We start from the raw sequence: 22,295 nt of genomic DNA, 5'->3' as shown, positions 1-22,295 counted from the left end.
AGCTTGCTATTACTATGATCTAAGTTGCTAGAAATGTGTATGTCCCATGTATGAGAGACCTTAGAACGATTAGGTTACATGTCTCTTGTATGTTTTTTTATACAATACGTGCAACATTTCATTTATGTCTAAATGTCATCCACCCATTTAAGTCATATTACATATTACTATGACTCTTGTATGTGTATTTGTTGCCATATGTATTACTTACAAGTTCCAGGTAGAACATAAGAATCGTGTTAAATTCTTCTATATCTTTTCAATAAGGGATAATATTTCAGCCTTAAGAAGAAGCAACTGCTAGCTGACTCAGCCTTGGGATTCATTAGCAGAGGCCATTTTGAGGTTGTTACTTCTCTGTGACACTAGTTCTAAGGGCAATTATTTGAGCCCAACATGGAGACAATTAGCCAGTGTAGCAGGTTGGGTAACCAGCTGTGTAATGCATCACTGGGATTGGTCATTAGACAGGAAGATGTGGAGGGAGGCTGGGGTGGCTGAGGTGCCCTGGGGACCATCTGGGGCAATGGACCAAGCTGTGGGCGCTTGAGGATGTGAGGTGAATTATGTTCCGAGACACATACTCTAAAGTTGCTCTTAACTTCAACTTGCTCTTTGTGTGATGTTCTCATCTGATAGAACTGCCTATGGTCATGAGCAATCCATATACAATTGAGGTTTTATGATATTGCATAATCAAAGGTGGTGAAAATGTGTGTTTACGAGGACCATCTGAAGGATAGGCTACCCATTGCTATGGCAGTCAGCATACAATCATACAACACAATTATTAACTCTCTGCCAAAGAATACTGCCAACCAGTTACAGTATAAAGGACAAAACAAAGAGTGAAATCTCCCTCATCCCCAGAGCCTACTGTCTGCTCGAGAAATAAGTGTTGCTGGAGCCTAAAGGTGTCAGTGCTGCTGATAAAAATAAACAATGCGTCTATATAGGATCCAGGATATTCTTCAACACAGAAACAACTCCACAGGGGAAGTGCTTTTCACTTCTGACAAGAGTGGGGACGAGCTATGGTTAGGGAACCAGATAGTTTCAACGAACAATTCAGACAGAAGGACAACTCAGCTTTATAGTTAATTGCTGCAGAGCCACGATAGTCAACCCATTATTTATTCAAACCCACTCACCACTTACACTGCTGCTATATTGATTAATATTACCATTAATATGTATCCTTTTTACCCATTTACATATACAGTACCTCCTGCAAATTATAATTATGGGACTGGTACTTTTTATTTTCGTACTTCGTGTGTTCTTACTTTATATTCATACTTTATATTATTTCCTCTCACCTTGATACTGAATATTGAGAACTGCATTGTTGGGAAAGAGCTTGTGAATAAGCATTTCACTGTACTGTTCTACACCTGCTGTACAGGGTGCAAAGAAACGTTGAAACTATAAACTGGCTGTGTACTCCAGAAGCGTTAATAGATCGTTTTGTATAGAGGTGTTTATAGAGGTCTTTCAGAAATGATCAGAGTCAACAACAGTTAGAGGTCAAAGAAAAACAGGATAGCCTGCAATTCAAATCTGAATACTCGGAATGAAAATATCAGATGTTGGAGAACTTATACTGCCCCTATTCCCTATATAGTGTACTTCTAGTGCTCTACCCATTAGGCTTTGGTCAAAAGTAGCGCACTATATAGGGAATAGGACGCCGTTTGGGATGCATAAAGTGTTTGTTGGATTTGACTGACCTGACAGGGCATCATAGCAGTCATCCTCTGTGAGTGTGTATAGTGTGGCTTTACAGAGGGACTGCTGGTCTACTTCCTGGTGCTCTGTAGCTAATGTCTGGAGAGCCTCTGACAGTAGCTTTGTTACATTTACATTTAAGTCATTTAGCAGACGCTCTTATCCAGAGCGACTTACAAATTGGTGCATTCACCTTATGACATCCAGTGGAACAGCCACTTTACAATAGTGCATCTAAATCTTTTAAGGGGGGGGTGAGAAGGATTACTTTATCCTATCCTAGGTATTCCTTAAAGAGGTGGGGTTTCAGGTGTCTCCGGAAGGTGGTGATTGACTCCGCTGTCCTGGCGTCGTGGGGGAGTTTGTTTTCATCAAGGATCTCGCTGTACTTTGCTCCGTTCATCTTTCCCTCGATCCTGACTAGTCTCCCATTCCCTGCTGCTGAAAAACATCCACACAGCATAATGTGCCACCACCATGCTTCACCGTAGGGATGGTGCCAGGTTTCCTCCAGATGTGACACTTAGCATTCAGACCAAACAGTTCAATCTTGGTTTCATCAGACCAGAGAATCTTGTTTCTCATGGTCTGAGAGTCCTTTAGGTACCTTTTGGCAAATTCCAAGTGGCCTGTCATGTGCCTTTTACTGAAGAGTGGCTTCCGTCTGGCCACTCAATCATAAAGTCCTGATTGGTGGAGTGCTGCAGAGATTGTTGTCCTTCTGGAAGGTGTTCCCATCTCCACAGAGGAACAATGGAGCTCTGTCAGAGTGACCATCGGGTTCTTGGTCACCTTCTCCCCGATTGCTGTTTGGCCGGGCGGCCAGCTCTAAGAAGTCTTGGTGGTTCCAAACTTCTTCCATTCCATTCCATTTAAGAAGGCCACTGCATTCTTGGGGATATTCAAAATGCTATAGACATTTTTTGGTACCCTTCCCCAGATCTGTGCCGAGACACAATCCTGTCTCAGAGCTCTACGGACAATTCATTTGACCTCATGGCTTGGTTTTTGCTCTGACATGCACTGTCAACTGTGAGACCTTGTATTGACAGGTGTGTGCCAATCAATTGAATTTACCACAGATGGACTCCAATCAATTTGTCGAAACATCTCAAGGATGATCAATGGAAACAGGGTGTGAATGCTTATTTAAATAAGGTATTTATTTATTTTATTTTAATTCTAAAAACTCCTGTACGGGCTCGGGAGAGACGAAGGTTGAAAGTCATGCGTCCTCCGATACGCAGCCCAACCAATCCGCACTGCTTCTTAACACAGCGCCATCCAACCCGGAAGCCAGCCGCACTGTTCTTCTCTACTTCCTGTTCCAACTTCACACACACACACACACTTTAGACAAGACATGGCATAGAATGCCATAACAAACACTATCCCACACAACATTAATTTGATATTTGTTTTAATAGATCTGATAAACAGTGAGATGTGTTTGTGTGGTATTGATCACTCCCTCTGTAGAGTTTGTAGTTGAAGCTGCTCCTGACAGGTAGGCAGGTCATTGTTCTAAACCCCGTCCTACAGATCCAGTTTCCTCCACCCGGAACCAAACACCCCCATCTCAGAGAGCAATGTGGGCCAGGATCAAGTGTCTTTCCTGGGCAACCTGAGCTCGGTTGCTGGCCATTCCCCCCTGTCTGATGCTGCTGTTATGGATCCTCCACTAACAGGAAGACAGCAGTAAAAGGCACTATGACAAAACAAAACTCTTACCAAGCATCATCATAAGTCAGAACCTGGGCTTTGACCACTCAAGAGACCGCTGGAAAGAAAGTCAACCTACTTCGAGTTACAGTTTCTCCTTTGATGCGTTTCCAGAGAGAATAAGTACTATGGTAAATAAATAAATACTTGATCTAAAATACTTTCCCTACTGATCTACTGAGGGGAGAAGTTGATTGAATTCCATGAGTAAAAAAAGCACAGTAACTGAAGACAAAAACAAAGTGAGTCAAGTCCCCACAGAGTGAAAAGATGCCAAAGTCACCATGGGAAAGGATGACAGGCAAACAGCCTCAGCAAACAGCCTCAGCTGTCTCCATCAGAAACTGGAGCCAGTAAACCAGGCTGTAAATCTGAGATAGCGGCCACCATCTTCAATTAAAGTGACAGAGCTGACAGAGCTGACGTAACGGAGTCAGGTTTGTAGGTCTCCTTGCTCGCACACACCTTTTCAGTTCTGCCCACAAATGTTTTATGGGATTGAGATCAGGGCTTTGTGATGGCCACTCCACTACTTTGACTTTGTTGTCCTTAAGCCATTTCGCCACAACTTTGGAAGTATGCTTGGGGTCATTGTCCATTTGGAAGAACCATTTGCGACCAAGCTTTAACTTCCTGACTGATGTTTTGAGATGTTGCTTCAATATATCCACGTAAATTTCCGGCCTCATAATGCCACCTTTTTTGTGAAGTGCACCAGTCCCTCCTGCAGCAAAGCAACCCCACAACATGACGCTGCCACCCCCATGCTTCACGGTTGGGATGGTGTCCTTCGTCTTGCCACCGTCCCCCTTTTCCTCCAAACATAATGATGGTCATTATGGCCAAACAGTTCTATTTTTGTTTCATCACTCCAGAGGACATTTCTCCAAAAAGTACAATCTTTGTCCGCATGTGCAGTTGCACAGTCTGGCTTTTCTATGGTGTTTTTGGAGCAGTGGCTTCTTCCTTGTTGAGCGGCCTTTCAGGTTATGTCGATATAGGACTTGTTTTACTGTGGATAAAGATACTTTTGTACCAGTTTCCTCCAGCATCTTCACAAGGTCCTTTGCTGTTGTTCTGGGATTGATTTGCACTTTTTGGACCAAAGCACGTTCATCTCTAGATGACAGAACACGTCTCCTTCCTGAGCAGTATGATGGTTGCGTGGTCCCACAGTGTTTATACTTGCATACTATTGTTTGTACAAAACTCTTGAGCGTGCCGTCCTTGGCCAGCTCTACCGCTATCTCTCTCAGAATGACCTTCTTGATCCAAATCAGTCAGGTTTCAAGACTAGTCATTCAACTGAGACTGCTCTTCTCTGTATCACGGAGGCGCTCCGCACTGCTAAAGCTAACTCTCTCCTCTGCTCTCATCCTTCTAGACCTATCGGCTGCCTTCGATACTGTGAACCATCAGATCCTCCTCTCCACCCTCTCCGAGTTGGGCATCTCCGGCGCGGCCCACGCTTGATTGCGTCCTACCTGACAGGTCGCTCCTACCAGGTGGCGTGGCGAGAATCTGTCTCCTCACCACGCGCTCTCACCACTGGTGTCCCCAGGGCTCTGTTCTAGGCCCTCTCTTATTCTCGCTATACACCAAGTCACTTGGCTCTGTCATAACCTCACATGGTCTCTCCTATCATTGCTATGCAGACGACACACAATTAATCTTCTCCTTTCCCCCTTCTGATGACCAGGTGGCGAATCGCATCTCTGCATGCCTGGCAGACATATCAGTGTGGATGACGGATCACCACCTCAAGCTGAACCTCAGCAAGACGGAGCTCCTCTTCCTCCCGGGAAGGACTGCCCGTTCCATGATCTCGCCATCACGGTTGACAACTCCATTGTGTCCTCCTCCCAGAGCGCTAAGAACCTTGGCGTGATCCTGGACAACACCCTGACGTTCTCAACTAACATCAAGGCGGTGTCCCGTTCCTGTAGGTTCATGCTCTACAACATCCGCAGAGTACGACCCTGCCTCACACAGGAAGCGGCGCAGGTCCTAATCCAGGCACTTGTCATCTCCGTCTTGATTACTGCAACTCGCTGTGGCTGGGCTCCCTGCCTGTGCCATTAAACCCCTACAACTCATCCAGAACGCCTCGCAGCCCGTCTGGTGTTCAACCTTCCCAAGTTCTCTCACGTCACCCCGCTCCTCCGCTCTCTCCACTGGCTTCCCAGTTGAAGCTCGCATCCGCTACAAGACCATGGTGCTCGCCACGGAGCTGTGAGGGGAACGGCACCTCAGTACCTCCAGGCTCTGATCAGGCCCTACACCCAAACAAGGGCACTGCGTTCATCCACCTCTGGCCTGCTCGCCTCCCTACCACTGAGGAAGTACAGTTCCCGCTCAGCCCAGTCAAAACTGTTCGCTGCTCTGGCCCCCAATGGTGGAACAAACTCCCTCACGACGCCAGGACAGCGGAGTCAATCACCACCTTCCGGAGACACCTGAAACCCCACCTCTTCAAGGAATACCTAGGATAGGGTAAGTAAGGGTAAGTAATCCTTCTCACCCCCTTCAACAAGATTTAGATGCAAGTGGCTGTTCCACTGGTTGTCATAAGGTGTATGCACCAATTTGTAAGTCGCTCTGGATAAGAGCGTCTGCTAAATGACTTAAATGTAAATGTAAACGTGGTACCTTCAGACATTTGGAAATTGCTCCCAAGGATGAACCAGACTTGTGGAGGTTTACATTTTTTTCTGAGGTCTTGGCTGATTTCTTTTGATTTTACCATAATGTCAAGCAAAGAGGCACTTAATTTGAAGGAAGGCCTTGAAATACATCCACAGGTACACCTCCAATTGACTCAAATGATGTCAATTAGCCTATCAGAAGCTTCTAAAGCCATGACATAATTTTCTGGAATTTTCCAAGCTGTTTAAAGGCACAGTCAACTTAGTGTATGTAAACCTTCTGACTCACTGGAATTGTGATACAGTGAATTATAAGTGAAATAATCTTTCTCTAAACAATTGTTGGAAAAAATACTTGTGTCATGCAAAAGTAGATGTCATAACCAAACTATAGTTTGTTAACAAGAAATGTGTGGAGTGGTTGAAAAACAACTTTCAATGACTCCAACCTAAGTGTATGTAAACTAGTTTTAATGACTCCAACCTAAGTGTATGTAAACTAGTTTTAATGACTCCAACCTAAGTGTATGTAAACTAGTTTTAATGACTCCAACCTAAGTGTATGTAAACTAGTTTTAATGACTCCAACCTAAGTGTATGTAAACTAGTTTCAATGACTCCCACCTAAGTGTATGTAAACTTCCGACTTCAACTGTATTTTCAACATATCTGAACATTTGACCTCCGAATATGGTTCTACATGCTGTGATCACAGCGACGAAATTCAGACTGTAAAAGAAACATGACAGGAAGTGTTTAGGTTCATCTTCAGGTCCCATGCAGTGAGCTGGCCCGCTGAGAGAGGTCAGCGCGGAGAGCAGGGTGCAGACCTGGGCTCAGGTCACCATCCCCTGGTGAGAGATGAAAGACAGGGTGACTCATTGAGAAGACGAGGGGTTATGGCTGCCTGGCATCTGTCTGTGATGCTGTTCCCTGAGGGGTTGGAGGCGGCTGTCATTCTGTTTTGTGGACATACTGTACGTGGATGACTTGAGAAGTCTCACACAAAACCACTGATACTGGTGACAAAAACCAAGTGACAGCAGTTGTTCTTGTACCTACAGATTAAAAAATATATATAACATGGAGCCAGTGTTTTTGTTGTGACTTAGGTGTGAGGCAGAGATCGGTGTCAAAGATGTTGCTGAGACAGTTGCACAGACGTGTGTGTGTGTGTGAGCATCAGACTCCACTTTAAGGAGTTTCTGCACCGCCTACATACAATACAGTCACTACGGTGATATCAAGTCTATATTGGAAAACAAAGCAGGAAAAACAAAGACAAACGAGACATCCACAATTCAAAGACCAATCAGACGCTCTCGCTCCTGCCTTAGATAAATCATTTGGACTTCTTTGATAATAGTCCAAATCTGGATATAATGAATGATCTGGGTCAGGAATATTCACCCACTGGAGAGGAACTGGAACTGCATCTAAACCACCAAATGACTCACATCATCTTCATATCACACATCTGTGAGAACTAAAAGCTGCCCATAACACAACAACAATCACAACAAACCCAATAACATGTGGCTCACTGTTAACTTTGGATCTTGATCATGTTTCCTTTGTCAGGAAAATCTTCTGACCATTTCAACATGACATGGGGTCAGGAGTTTTTCCTGATCAGTTACAGTCCGGAACCCCCTGGCTCCACCAGTATTACATGACTGTGGCCCTGAGTTTTCCTTGGTCAGATACAGTCAGGAAACACGTAGGGCACTATTAATCACCTCTCTGAGGGTCTCAGGTGGAGTTGGGATATGCAAAAACTCATTTCCAATTCATACATGCATATAATACACACTTGTAGATGTGTGAAATAGGACAAATATAAGCTCCAATCAAATTATTATCATCATCAACAGGCAAAGAATGGCTATTTAGGCGGCAGCTGCAACAGTAGAAACAGTAGTAGTGAGAGCTGTGCCGTGGTAGGAACAGAGGATGGAGATAAATGGATTAGTGTTAATACTGTCCATCTCTCCCTCATGGACACTCTGCTAGGTGTCTTAATCCCATTAGTCTGATCTCACATCCAACTCAGAGATGGAGCCGACACACATCGTTGTGCTTGTTCAGACATCTCAGTGATCCATTGTCCAAGCAACCAATCCCGTTTCGACTGTCTGGCCAGTGAGCCTCGTTTATGACACTCACTTTGCATCGCTTACTATGGATGGAATCTTCTAGAACGCTGCTAGATATTCTGAGCGCTATCAGACAGCACTAGCCCAGGACCAGCAAGCAGAAGGCAATGTATCCGACCACTGGGGTCATTTGAACGCCAGCTCAAAACGGTCATTTTTAAATCAGAAAAGGTGAGAAGGAAATAAACTTTTTCCAGACATACACTACATGGCCAAATGCTTGTCGAACAGCTCATTCCAAAATCATGGGCATTCATATGGAGTTGGTCCCCCCTTCGCTACTATACCACCACCTCCACTCTTCTGGGATGGCTTTCCACTAGCTGTTGGAACATTGCTGCGGGTACTTGCTTCCATTCAGCCACAAGACCATTAGTGAGGTCGGGCACTGATGTTGGCCAATTAGACCTGTACGCAGCCAGATTTCCAATTCATCCCAAAGGTGTTCGAGGGGGTTGAGATCAGGGCTCTGTGCAGGCCAGTTAAAGTCTTCCACACTGATCTTGACAAACCATTTCTGTATGGACCTTGCTTTGTGCATGTGGGCATTGGCATGCTGAAACAGGAAAGGGCCTTCCCCAAACTTGGAAGCACAGAATCATCTAGAATGTTATTGTATGCTGTAGTGCTAAGATTTCCCTTCACTGGGACTAAGGGACTTAGCCCAAACCATAAAAACAGCAGAGACCATTATTCCTCATCCACCAAACTTTACAGTTGGCAATATGCATTGGGGCAGGCAGCGTTCCCCTGGCATCCGCCAAACCCAGATTAGTCCGTCGGACTGCCAGATGCTGACGTGTGATTCATCACGCAAGAGAGCATGTTTCCACTGCTCCAGAGTCCAATGGCGCAGAGCTTTACACCACTCCAGCCGACACTTCGCATTGCGCATGGTGATCTTAGGCTAGTGTGTGGCTGGTCTGCTATGGAAACCCATTTCATGAAGCTCTCAACGAATAGGTCTTGTGCTGACGTTGCTTCCAGAGGCAGTTTGGAACTCGGTAGCGAGTGTTGCAACCGAGGAGAGACGCACTATGCGCTTCAGCACTTGGCGGTCCAATCCTGTGAGGTTGTATGGCCTACAACTTCGCGGGGGAGCCATTTTTCCTCCTAGATGTTTCCACTTCACAATAACAGCACTTACAGTTGACCAGGGATGCTCTAGCAGGGCACTGATGTGGAACATGGACTTGTTGGAAAGGTGGCATGTAGTGTATGTTTCTTACCATGAAGCTGCTGAAATACTGGCTGATTATTGCAGTCATATCATCAGTGACTTACTACATTCAAACCAGGACTTCAGCCTTGCTCTTTCTGTATTGCAGAGGGACTCTATTGTCATACAACCTTCCCTCTGGAAATGTCATAGCACCAGATGTTGAAGTCCAAGTTCACTAAACACAGCAGCACTGTGAGCACAGCATGGCCTTACTGTATTTCAAATGTATTGCTAAATCTTCTACAAATTCACAACTCTTTCATTTTTTTATCAAAACAAACAGTTTCAGCTCTTCATCAGGTACCTCTTATAATGCTCTAATAATATGACAGAGTACACCGCAATAAAACCCAATGTCATAAAATGCATATTACCAGATAAAAGTTGTAAATGCACTGAACACTATGCAAAACCCTCTTCATGCACACTTCACCATCAGAGCAGTCAAGATGACTTGTTCTGAATGTAAAATGCCTGTTTTTAATGATCTACGTACATTGCAAAAGAGACCCTACCCTGGTCTAAATGGTGAATCCCTGTTTAAATAAAAGGTCAAATAAATACATTTAGAAACACTCACTTGAACAACCTTCAAGTACTTAGCCTCAGAATGAAACAAGCACAGTTTATAAAGAGCAGCCTAATGCAAATAGACCCATAGTAGTTCAGAAGACAATGAAAAACAAAGGGAGGATGTTTGTCTGTACCTGAGTGGATAGAGGGTGCTGCTGTCACTTTTCCTCCTCCTGTCCTCGGGATGCTCTGCTGGGTGGTAGAATTGTGCCTGCCTCTGTGAACGTACGTACGTGCGTGCGAGTGTGAAAGCATGCGTTTCTGCTTCAGTGTTAATATGCACGTGCAACAGTTCCGTCTCCAAATGCCTAGCGTTTCCCTTAAGCAAGAGCGTGTGAGTGTGTGTGCCTGCACTGATCTGCAAGCAGAGTGCAGAGCTCAGCATAAAAGCGGATCTTGCTCGGCTGTGTCCTTGCTACAGGCTTGCTAGTGATTACCACTCTGTTCTACTGATGTCCCAAGGGCACGGCCACAGGGGACAGGTGCGCACACACACAAACAAACCCTCCCTTCTACACATACACAGCCATCAGCCCCTCAGTTTACTAACCCTCCTTGTCACACAGCTACTGGCCAGTCGCAGCAGGGGAGGGGCTTCAATCACCCATTCACCATGAATGCATGAGCCAATAAGAACACAGCCACTTGTAAACAATTGTGTAAGCATCAATACGACTGAATGGGCCTGGGCTAGCATAGTTTTTGTTCACACAAGCAGGGCTAACTGAAACCAACTGTCCCTTTTCTGGAGTAGAATATTAAAAATAAGGTAACAATGGAACTCTGTGATTGGCTAGCCCTGAAAAAGTTGGAATCTGTGTTGGTTTGAGTTCGGTCTGGGTGTGTGCGTGTAGACTAGTGGTTTCAACCTGTGGTCCGCTGTGCAGATGGTCTGCAAAATGTTTTAGTGTTTATTTATTTTAGATCAAGAGCTTTTGATAGTGATTTGGTGGTCTCCAGAACGGAAATATTTGGGATCCGCTGGTGTTGACTTCATCTGACCTGGAGGTCTGTGAGGTCACCAAGATCTATCTTCATCCCCTCCTCATCTGTCTGCTCCTGGGTAGTGACAGCTGCTGTTGGCCACATGCTCCTCCAGGGCATCCAAGCATCTCTGTACACATGTACATACAAGCACAAATAAAAACACTCCACAGAACTAGGCCTATGTGTTGTAAACTATGAAGTACGTTGTCCCAAACTACATAATCTATACTAGGAGAACGTCACTTTTCTTTGCCTCTGGATCCATCTTGGATGACACCTTAAAGTGATGGAGACCAAAGGAAGAGGCACTAGTCCCATGCTTTAACCTGGAGAGGAACATGAATGACATACAATCTAAATGAGTGACAGACATAAAAACAATAGACATTAAAAGATATGACAGTAGGTTTTCTAATGTCAACATAATGTGACAGATATGCATTGCAAGAATCGCATAACAGTGAAAGGTTAACTAACTGTCTGTTGTGCCATCCACATCTTAATGTGTGCTAGAGCATGGAGAACACAGTGCCTGGTGCCTACCTACTCTGCAGTGAGCTTTCATCAGAGCCTTGCCAGACACCAACCACTGTATCCGTTCTGGAAACAAACACACAAAGATATCCCTGCACTGCCTCAGGCTCTTCGGGAAAAGAGGAGCAGGTTGCTGTGTATCCAATAAGGAGGGAGGGATAGGGGAGTAAGGGTGGAAGTAGCTTAAAGACTCATTGTCTTGGATACCAGAATATAACTCCGTTTGAATGACCACCCAATAAGAATGCCATCCCAGAAAACTGGAACTCTAAGGGTCAAACGCAGCATCACTACATTACAATATCAGTTTTCAAAAGTTTCAGAAACACTAAACATCAGTTCCCAAATATAGTAATTCTATAGTAGTTATAAAATAATTCCATTCTGTTCAAGATTGTACAGTATATTTCAAAATATATTAATATTTGCTTAGAATAAATATAAAAGACAAATACTTTCCATAGGCCTTCAAAGTTCGGCACAACACAAGTCGTATCCTCTAGGGGAAGAATTTTTTGTTTTGTTTCAGTAGATTCACAGAATCAGCAGCTTTTTGCTCCAATGTTCCTCTCACATCTCACCTTGTCATGACTGCCCACCAGAATCTGCTTAATCTCCTCACTGCAGGCCAGGTCAAAAACAGTTTGGTCTGCAACAGAACATAGCCATTTATCAGTAATTTATCAATGACATCCTGCTAGCTGACAGGGAGGGAGGCAGTGAATAGAACACATATGCGTCCCAAATGGAACCTTATTCTAGTGCACTACTTTTTAACAGGGAGAATAGGGCTCTGGTAAAAGGCAGTGCACTATGTAGGGAACACCAACTAAGTAGATTTTGCTTTGTAAATGTTAGGCAAAATCTATATGACTGTTCAATACATTATGACATGCAAGTGATTTGAAACTGCATCCAGGCTCTTCGTAAAGTAATATCCATGCAAACATGTAAGTCACAAGCGTATTTAATATTTATTAAAAAAGGTATACCATAGTTATAAAAAATAATGTGTTTAATTTCTTCAGTGGACATATCAGTTGCTACATACTGCTCATTCTTGATGCTGGGGCTGGCTCCAGAGCATCTTTCTCACACACTGCTTCTGCCCCCTGTAGGCAGGTCTCTACAGTGGATGTCTGGAGGCCTCATCTTGCAGAGCTGAGAAAGGTAAGACATCAAAAGTGAATGAATGAATTAAGCACATGGTTTCTATACATTTACTTAACATGCATGACACATGTAAGTTAACTCTGCATGTAAGCAATTGATAAATGTGCAAACTAAATTTGTATAAAACCAAACAAGTTTTTGTAGCAGAATCTTGCATCCTATCCTGAAGGACAAGGTTGACCTCTTCAATTGCAAAGTCAGTAACCAAGCTGATGACAATGTAAGATGAAATGTAACATGATATACAGTGTTAATCATCAAGAAGACCATTTGGGCAGTCAGCCGAAAGCCAGGCTTCTACTCTACTCCACCTTGAGGTTGAGAGGTTCAGTGGAGGGCCAGGGATGATCAGATGCTGACCAGCTGAGACAGGCTGAAGATGTCTCCCTCTCTGTCCACCCCCAGAAGCTTCTCGCTTCCTTCCTCTTCTCCTTTCTGATCTCTGCAGCTGTGCACAATTGATATAGGGTTTGTAAACCAGGGTCGTGTTCAGTAGGGCAAACAGTAGTAAAATGTTATGCAACGGAAAGGAAAATATGTGTACATATTGGACAAGTTCACGAAGTACCTCCATCTCATTCAGTTTAAAATCTCACTCGACCCACTGAAAATGTGTGTTCTTATTGGACAAGTTCAGAAAATACCATGCCATTTCAAAACTTTTTCATCTACTGAACACAACCTAGTGCAGGGGGACGAAGCGAGACCATCAATCACACAACTTACCCTCGTGCATGGCGATGGTCTCATTATCCTCGTAGACAGATTTAGGGACCTGGGCTGTCCCGTAGATGATAGTGGCACAGGTATCGTAACAGAAAAATAACTACTTCCTGTAAAAAAAAACAGGATTACATTCTCCATAGAAATGCAATACTAAGTAGCTGTGCATACCGCACACCTGAACACACATTATATTGTACACACGTGAAAGTACTGGAAAAAGCACACGAAATTATGAAATATTTAATCCTAACACACATACACAAGGCTTAAACGTTCATTTGAATACAACTAAGTACTATATAAGTAAAATGATGTGTAATACATTAACAATTGATAAGTAAGTCTGTATTCTCACCTTGAGTAGCTCCTCCACAACATCTTTGTGTCCAAAGTAGCAGGCCAGATCCAACCTGACAACAACAAATGATGTAGCCTATCTGACATTACAGACTGACACTAAATCTGCAACAACGTTACAATTTGCGCTGTGACTTAATTAGCATACGTTATGAAAATAAATACACTTCTGGGTTCATTCATATCGACTCACCTCACCTGGGCAAAGTGTTATTGTTAGATTCCATGCGCAACAAGTGATTCAAAAAACATTCATCAATCAGCTTTGATATCCGGGAAATGTGCCTATATTCCGGGGCTTGAAATCAATATTTGGTTGTTGCAACAGTCGCCCACAGAAAAGTCACGTTTTAGAGGAGTGTGTGGTCGGCTACGCTAGACTGTTTTGCTTCTAAACGTTCGTTATCAACTTAATTTCAATAGTGAGCAGGACATATATTCTAACTTACATTCGTTTCGCAGTAAAGAACATCCACTATAGAAAAGGTTGCGTTGACAAGTGACAGCGCATATCGTGAAATTGGATCTCAGCTGACAAGGACTGGAACTTGTGGACACACGTGATCAATTTAAAGCGTTTCATCGTCATTGAAAGAAACGTTTATTTCTCAAATGTGTTTTTAACAAAGATGATCTAAATGTCAAAATCACAGATAATTAAGAAAAGCGATTTAATAGAACATGCTCTCACGCATTTGAGCAAGTGTTGTTCTCCAATAGTACGCTAGATGGAACTATTGCAATGAATGTGTGGTTTCATTGTTCAGGCCATTAGGCTTTAGACAAAATGTACACTTCGTCAATGAAAGATCAACCCCAAGCTTCCTAGATTGTTTTAAGGTAAACAATTATTGTATGTTATTATTTGTGTGAGGTCATTCCATCATTTTTACCTCTACACTAAAACACAAGCCTGCCTGGAAGGAAAAAAAGTACAGCAATGCCAACTCTTGCCCACTTTTTCTGGGGCCTCATTTATCAAAGGTGCCTACGCACATACAATTCTCTAAAGCTTGTGTGCACCAATAAGATTTCCCCGAAAAGGTTGGCATTTACAAAGACCTAATAGGAAGCCAGACATGGCACTCCCTCATTTTGTGTTTTATAATATAATACCACAGAGTCATAATACCCATAAAACCTAGCCATCAAACAGGAAATGGTTCCACTCGTTTTGTCACCATTCATTTTCCCCATAGAGGATATTAGAAACACTTACAATTAGGGCTGTGTTGTATGTATGCTTACCTTGTCATGATGTTTTTATAACTGTGTAAATCTCTAGGACAAGGGGACATTTGATCAATATATTCATCTGTATTTACACCCCCACACACAAATTAAATGCTGATTAGCTGGTAATGTGGTTATCATAAGGACTTACAAATGCCATGACGAGCTGGACAAGCCTGCTGAGGTAAAACCTCTGGATGAACTATCTGTTAGCTAAATGTAGTAATGAATAAATTGGCAACATTTCTTTAAATGGACAATTCTGTGAACTGTATTGTGCAAGTTTTAAATTGACACAATAACTGATAACAAAGGTGTCAGCTAGAGATGATGTGCAGGAGCTTTCAGTCTACTTTGATGTTAATTAGAATTTTCGAATCTGAGAGTAAATACAGCCAAATATACTGATAAGTCGCCTTGTCCGATAGAGATTTACATGGTTATCAAAATGTCACGCCAGGGTAAGCCTACATGAAACACAGACCAGCATAGAATTAGAGCACATAGAGCAGAGCTACCGCTTCTTATATTTGCTTTCAATGAGAATGACAGATCTATAACTTACATTTCTATGTGAATTTGGTCGGTTGCCCAAAAAGTTACATCGCCCACCAGGTGGTAGGTTGCCCACCAGGTGCCTTTAGAGAGTTCTTCAATGAGTTTGACACCTTGATAAGCTAATTTCCTGATGATGGCTCACCGCTCTTCTTGGCAACTTCAACCTCCCGACATCTGCCTTTGATTAATTTCTTTCTCTTGCACTCTTTCCCTTGCATGTTTGACCTCACCCTTTTCCAGTTCCCTCCACACACAAGACCGGCAATACTCTTGACCCCATCTTTACTAGAGGCTGTTAGGCTACTAATCTCACTGCAACCCCCTTCAGGTCTCTGATCACTACTTTTTATTTTCTGTTTCTCTCCTCTAACCCTACCCACTCAGCACCCTATCCAGATGGCCATGCACCATCCCAATCTTCTCTCTCTCTCTCTCTCACTACTCTTTCCTCTTCTATTCTATCATCTCTCCCTTCTGCTAAATCCTTCTCCATCCGGTCTCCTGATTCTGCCTCTTCGACCCTACTCTCCTCCCTTTCCGCTTCCATTGACTCGCACTGTCCCCTTTCCTCCCGGCTGCCTCGGCCCTCCCCTCCTGCTTTGTCACTGAGTGACTCATTGCGAGTTTACAGAACAGGACTGCAGGCAGCTGAGCAACAATTGAGTTCCAATTAAACTTCTGGAGGACCTAACATCCTTTGTCCCTCCTCTCGACCTTCTCTTCCTCTGTATCTGCTGCTAAAGCCACTTTCTTCCACTAAAAATTGGAAGCTTCTGCCTCTAATCCTAGGAAACTCTTTTCCACCTCAACACCCCCCAAAAGCGGTCAAGGTAGTTCTCTGTGAGTGGGGCCAGTGGACTCAATAGGCTGAGTGAATGAGGAGCAGATGTTGTCAACCTTCTTGGTTGTGGCTGACAAAGTCATCCTCTCTCACCAGATGAGATCCTGCGACTTGTGAGGTCCGGCTACCCGACAATCTGCCCGCTTGATCCCTTTCTCAAGAAACCAACACTCAACTCCTCTGATGTCAAAAACTACAGACCGGTATCCTTTCTTATAAAACACTTGAGTACGCTGTCTCTGACCAACTCTCTCGACATCTCTTTCAGAATTACCTTCTTGACCCTAACCAGTCAGGATTCAAGATGGGTCACTCAACCAAGACGAGGCTTCTTCATATCCTCACATGGTCTCTCCTATCATTGCTATGTGGATGGCACTCAACTATTTTTCTCCTTCCCCCCTTTCTGACACCAAGGTGGTGACACACATCTCTGCGTACCTAGCAGATATCTCAGCTTGGATATCTGCCCACCACCTCAAGCACAACCTCGACAAGACGGCGCTACTCTTCCTCCTGTGGAAGGCTGCCCACTCCAGGACCTCTCCATCACTGTGTCCCCCTCCCAGAATGCAAAGAACATTGGCGTAACCCTGGACAACACCCTGTGGTTCTCTGCAAACATCCATTCTCTGCAAACATCAAAGCAGCGACTCATTCCAGCATGTTCATGCTCTACAACATCCGTAGTGTATGACCCTACCTCAAACAGGAAATGGCACATGTCCTAATCCAGGCACTTGTCTTCTCTCATCTGGACTACTGTAACTCGCTGTTGGTTGGGCTCACCGCTTGTGCCATCAAACCCCTGCAACTCATAAAGAATGCTACAGCCCACCTGGTGTTCAGTCTTCCCAACTTCTCCCACATCACCCCACTCCTCCACACACTCAACTGGTTTCCAGTTGAAGCTCGCATCCACTACAAGACCATGGTACTTGAAGCAGCAATTGAAACTGCCCTCCATACCTTCAGGTTATGCTTCCTCCTGAAGCTAGGACAGCAGAGTCCCTCCCAATCTTCTGAAAACATCTGAAACCCAACTTGTTCAAGAGTATCTTGAATAATCCCAAAGAACCCCTCTCACCCCTTCCTCACCCCGATGCTGCAGCCTGGCCTGCCTAGTGTTCAACCTTCCCAAGATCGCACACTTTAATGGCTTGCAGTCGAAGCTCGCATCCACAACAAGACCATGGTAATTGCCTATGGTGCAGCAAGAGGAACTGCCCCTCCCTACCTTCAGGCTATGCTCAAACCATAACACTCCAAACGTAGCACTCTCTTCTGTCACCTCTGGTCTTTTTGCCCTCCCACACCTACGGAAGGACAGCTCCCGCTCAGCCCAGTAAATTCTCTTCTCCATCCTGGCACGCCAATGTTGTAACCTACTTCCTCCTGAAGCTAGGACAGCACTGCCCACATTCCGAAAACATCTGAAATAAATGTGATCAAAATGCCATTGCGCTTCCTTTTAGAGTCCATCATGATCCAGTTCCAACATCTCAAAATCATACAACAAATTAGGGCGTTTTTGTTATGATAAAAGGTGAATGGAGGGCGTTTTCCAGCCGGGGATGTAGTGCTCGTCCACGAGAGCATAAATATAGTGTGGCTCTGATTTCATCAATGAAAGTGTGTATATGTTGCGTGAAACAGTTTGTAATATTTTCTTGCCAAACAAATTTATCAATCTCCACATGTATACCAGAATTTAGTAAGAAATGTATGCAAGGTTGATAAATGAGGACCCTGGAAGGCAGACAGACAGAGAGCGGTCTCGTTAGTAGTGAAGCTGTGAGTCCCGGAAGCCCGTCTGCAGCCATTGAAACTAATGAGGGTCATTTTCCTGTCTGGCGCAGGGGGCCACACACTCTCTCCTGGGGCTTTGAAAGTCGGGCACACTGCAGGGCATGGCACACCATTAAGGGCCGCTCCAAGGGGGTGACCAGAGGCCACTTAGGAAATGACGTGACAGGCAGAGATGAGTGTAGTTGTAACTTAGTATTCAGGGAGGGAGGAAGGTAGAGAGGTTCTTTGCTTTTGACTGAATAGTGGTGACCTATGGGGACATTTGCTTATACTCATTCTCCCTATTCAATTCTTTTCATTAGTTCATTTTTTAGTTTATTTGAATTCTATGCCAGTTTTCCCCATTTAGAATCACTCCGGACAAATAAACTCAGTGTATTCTAGAAGTGTCATTAATAGACCATGATGATGGCTTTGAACTTGATTCCGAGAAAGAGAAGGTATCAAAAACGCACCACTCCACCACATGCATTAATTAAACCATATTCATCAAACCAGACCTGGTCAAGGAGAATGATGCTGAGTTTTTTTCCCTCTTATTAGATTTGCAATTATTGTAAGCTGTAGTTCTTCAACGTCAGTCTGGACCGAGTGTGCTCTTGAACATAATCCTCCTTAAATGATAAGATAATGGAGCCAGAAAGAGGCCACCATTTCTTAAGGAACCAGCAGATAGAATCCTCTACAGGGACCTTTTAGGGAGAAAGATGGAGGTAGATATTATTCTAAAATCCGCTAAATGTGTTTTAACAGTAGTTACTGTACCTCAGTCCTCATAGTTTTGTTTAAATTAAATATTCCAAAACGTGTCTATTATTATAGAGAGATACACAATGTATCGCACTGATTAAAAACCAATATAATATACAAGTGAATGCTGTATATGTAAAGTTAAATTATATATTTAATTTAGGGACAGATTTACATTTGTTGGGGGGGTCAAGAATAGTGGAGGGTTGGCAAACTTTTTTTCTTTGGGGAGGTCCCCCCCTGGTTTACATTCACACTTCTGCTCACATTTTCTCTATAAACAATGGCTTGACTTAGTTTTGATATTACCCTAATAAAGTTTTGAAATGTTTGTGAAGGTTTGGTATGGTGTGGCTATTTTTGAGCTTTAGCTACTGCAGGCCTATGACATGAAGGCAGTGCGCCCCGGGGCTCCAACTTACTCTGTCAGGCGAACTTGAGGTGAGGAAGTGAGTTTCAGGCCTACCACAGTTACTCCTATAATCTAACAAAATAATACTCGTCTTTATAAAGAATATTCTGATTGAAAGCTAACGAATTAGCCTCCTTCTGTAAATCCTATATCTGTATAGTAGATGCAGTAGCCATATAACATAAAGAACTACATATTGGTGTCATAGCATGCCACCGGCATATCTCTCTGGGGTTAGGCCTACGTTACTCTTCCTTTATTTGTGTGTATATGAATATATACATATATATATATATATATATATATATTGTGGCAAAGAAGGGGTCGAGTGATAAGTGGCAGATATGTGAGAGCAGAGCTAATAAACGGGCTCTGCCCGATCACTAAAATGGCCACCCCTGTCAGAACTACAGATCACAAAATGGCCGACCGCCAAAACTACAAGTCCCAGAAGCAAGGGGAACCCTCAGAAGGTGGAGCCGACTCACAGATAAAGGGTCAAGAAAAACCAGGAAGAGGAGGAGAGAGTGCTGGAAGGTGCTATGAACAATAGCGAAAGAGACTATAGAGATTGGCTGGATTTACCGTGTATGAGCTGGATTGTTTGGACTTACCTGTTGGCGTTTGGACCTGGACCTACCGAGAACCCGATTCGTGTACCGAACCCTGCTATCCTTGACCTCGCCTACGGCCTGGGTGGACCAGGACGGAGAAACAAACACACAGGTACTGTCCTGTTCGAAAGAACTCTCATTCTTGGGTGATTTGGTGACAGTTTACCACTTAGTTTGTGACAAACACTCCTAACCTTGAAGAGGTTTGCCACACGTGGTGGAGGATGCGGGGATGGACTAACATACCACTGGTTAGGTAGAAGGAAAAATTAAATAAATGTTCAGTTAGCACTCCAAAGGGGAGTCAGGTTTTTTGTTGTTTTGGCTTTGTTTGGTAAGGACAGTTTTTCACGAAAATGAGTATGGAGGGAGCCATACAGGCCCTGTTACAAGCGGCGGACGCCCAACAAGAGGCAACTAGAGCTCAACAAATAGTTCATCAGGATGCAATGCGAATGTATCAGGACACGTTACAGATCCAGCACCGCACCAATCAGCTGCTCAGAGAAGAGCAAAGAGAAACACCCAGGAGTTAAGAGAAGGCCTAAAGGGGCTAGTGGACCAAATTGGGGCTCAATTACCAGCTGCAAATACCCAGAGGAGGGCCAATCATTTTCTTCAAAAAATGACAGCGCAGGATGATGTGGAAGCATATCTTACCACCTTCGAAAGGACGGCAGAGAGGGAGAAGTGGCCGAAAGAAGAATGGGCAGGGCTTCTGGCACCATACCTGGCAGGGGACGCTCAAAAGCGTATTTCGACCTGGAGTTGAAAGAAGCACAGGATTACGATAAACTAAAGGGGAGATCCTGACTAGACTGGGAGTGACCGATACCGTGAGGGCACACCGCTTCCACCAGTGGTCCTACCGACGGGGACAACCCCCACGAACACAGATGTTCGACTTGATTCACCTGGCACCAGAGACCCGGTCATCCGCAGAGATTGTCGAGACCATCGTACTCAACCAGTTTCAGCGAGGTCTACCCCAAGAAGTGAGACGATGGGTTGGCCAGAACGAGGTATTTTCCGCCGACCATCTCGTGGGCCTGGTTGAACGGTATTGTACGGCAAGAACAGCTGAGCAGGCACAGGAGGAAAGATTCCCGTTCCCCAGGCATGGGTGAACCAGCGGACAGGGTAAGGCTTTCCCAACATATAGAGGGGGAAGAGAGCAGCATGGGGCCATGAGGAAAGAATCAGAATCAGGCCAAGACACTAAGGGAAAAACGGAAACCGGGACTGGGTGTCGAGGGGGTCTCCCCGAACCCCTATTATCTGTTACAATTGTAATCAACCAGGACATATTGCAGCCTATTGTCCTATTAAAGAAGAGCCAATGCAATGTAACCTCGGTGAAAATGAAGATGATATCCGGTATGCATGTCCTGTTGTAACCACTGTACTTGAAAGATCAAGAAACAAACATATGTGCAGGGTGAAGATTGAAGGGAAAGAGGTTGAAGCACTGCTGGATTCCGGCAGTATGCTAACCCTGGTCGTTGCAGGCCTAGTGCCGAATCATAAACTGGATACAAGACAGGATATCAGTGTTACATGCATTCATGGGGATACCCGTCTGTACCCCACGGCCTTAGTGAGCATACAAACAGAGGACGGTCTGCTGGATTATGAGGTCGGCGTGGTCCCAAAGATGCCATATGATGTAATATTGGGTAGAGACTTTCCTAACTTTGCGAAGTTAGGCCTCAAGAATGGCATATTTGAGAATCCAACAACCCTGACCAAGCAGGAAGAAGCATGGGGCCTTCAACCAAAGCCAAGAAAAGAGGTCTCCCAGGGGACAACATCACAGGTGCTAGTAGGGGAGGAGGAGGATGAAGTGGCAAACCTCGCTGATGATGAACAGCCCGGTACTAGTGGGGCTGGGGTCGATCTGAATCCAGAGGACGACGATATAGAACCAGCAGACCTGGCAGAGTCCTTGACTAATTTTGGGACGGCCCAAAACCAGGATCCAACCCTGCAACAAGCCAGAGCAGATGTGCAGGTCGTAGATGGTACTCCCATAAATGGTGGGATGATGCCTAATAGTTTTCCCCACTTCATCATGAAAAAGGGTTTGGTGTACAGAGTCTCGAAAATAGGGGTTGATGTGGTGGAACAGTTGTTGGTTCCCACTGTACCGGAGGACAGTACTGGATCTAGCTCATGGGCACATTCTGGGTGGACACCTTGGTATCGATAAAACCAGAGACCGGATTGTAAGGAGGTTTTACTGGCCAGGAATTCAA

The 22,295-nt window shown here is 44.3% G+C and overlaps 1 protein-coding gene and 2 long non-coding RNA genes across 3 annotated transcripts in view; all 3 read right to left on the bottom strand.

Annotated features, from left to right (window-relative positions):
- LOC118402022 (oxysterol-binding protein-related protein 1-like) overlaps window positions 1-10,384 on the bottom strand; it is a 33,147-nt gene extending 22,763 nt beyond the window's left edge. The window contains exon 1 of the mRNA XM_035799839.2: window positions 10,181-10,384. The gene's annotated coding sequence lies outside the window, so the exon portion shown is untranslated. The remainder of the gene's footprint in view (window positions 1-10,180) is intronic.
- A 709-nt stretch (window positions 10,385-11,093) lies between these two features.
- On the bottom strand, window positions 11,094-13,152 carry LOC127911028 (uncharacterized). The gene is made up of 5 exons (XR_008077410.1): window positions 13,052-13,152; window positions 12,619-12,728; window positions 12,149-12,216; window positions 11,277-11,359; window positions 11,094-11,160 (listed from the first exon to the last, which is right to left on the bottom strand). It is a non-coding gene; the product is annotated as an uncharacterized LOC127911028 (long non-coding RNA).
- A 314-nt stretch (window positions 13,153-13,466) lies between these two features.
- LOC127911029 (uncharacterized) lies at window positions 13,467-14,416 on the bottom strand. Its single transcript, XR_008077411.1, has 3 exons — window positions 14,017-14,416; window positions 13,822-13,876; window positions 13,467-13,573 (listed from the first exon to the last, which is right to left on the bottom strand). It is a non-coding gene; the product is annotated as an uncharacterized LOC127911029 (long non-coding RNA).
- Window positions 14,417-22,295: the final 7,879 nt, after the last annotated feature.

Source organism: Oncorhynchus keta, chromosome 23 (genome assembly GCF_023373465.1).
Source record: "Oncorhynchus keta strain PuntledgeMale-10-30-2019 chromosome 23, Oket_V2, whole genome shotgun sequence".
Classification (NCBI taxonomy): Eukaryota; Metazoa; Chordata; class Actinopteri; order Salmoniformes; family Salmonidae; genus Oncorhynchus; species Oncorhynchus keta.
The sequence above is the reverse complement of the archived record's forward strand: the minus strand, read 5'-3'. Positions and strand labels throughout refer to the sequence as shown.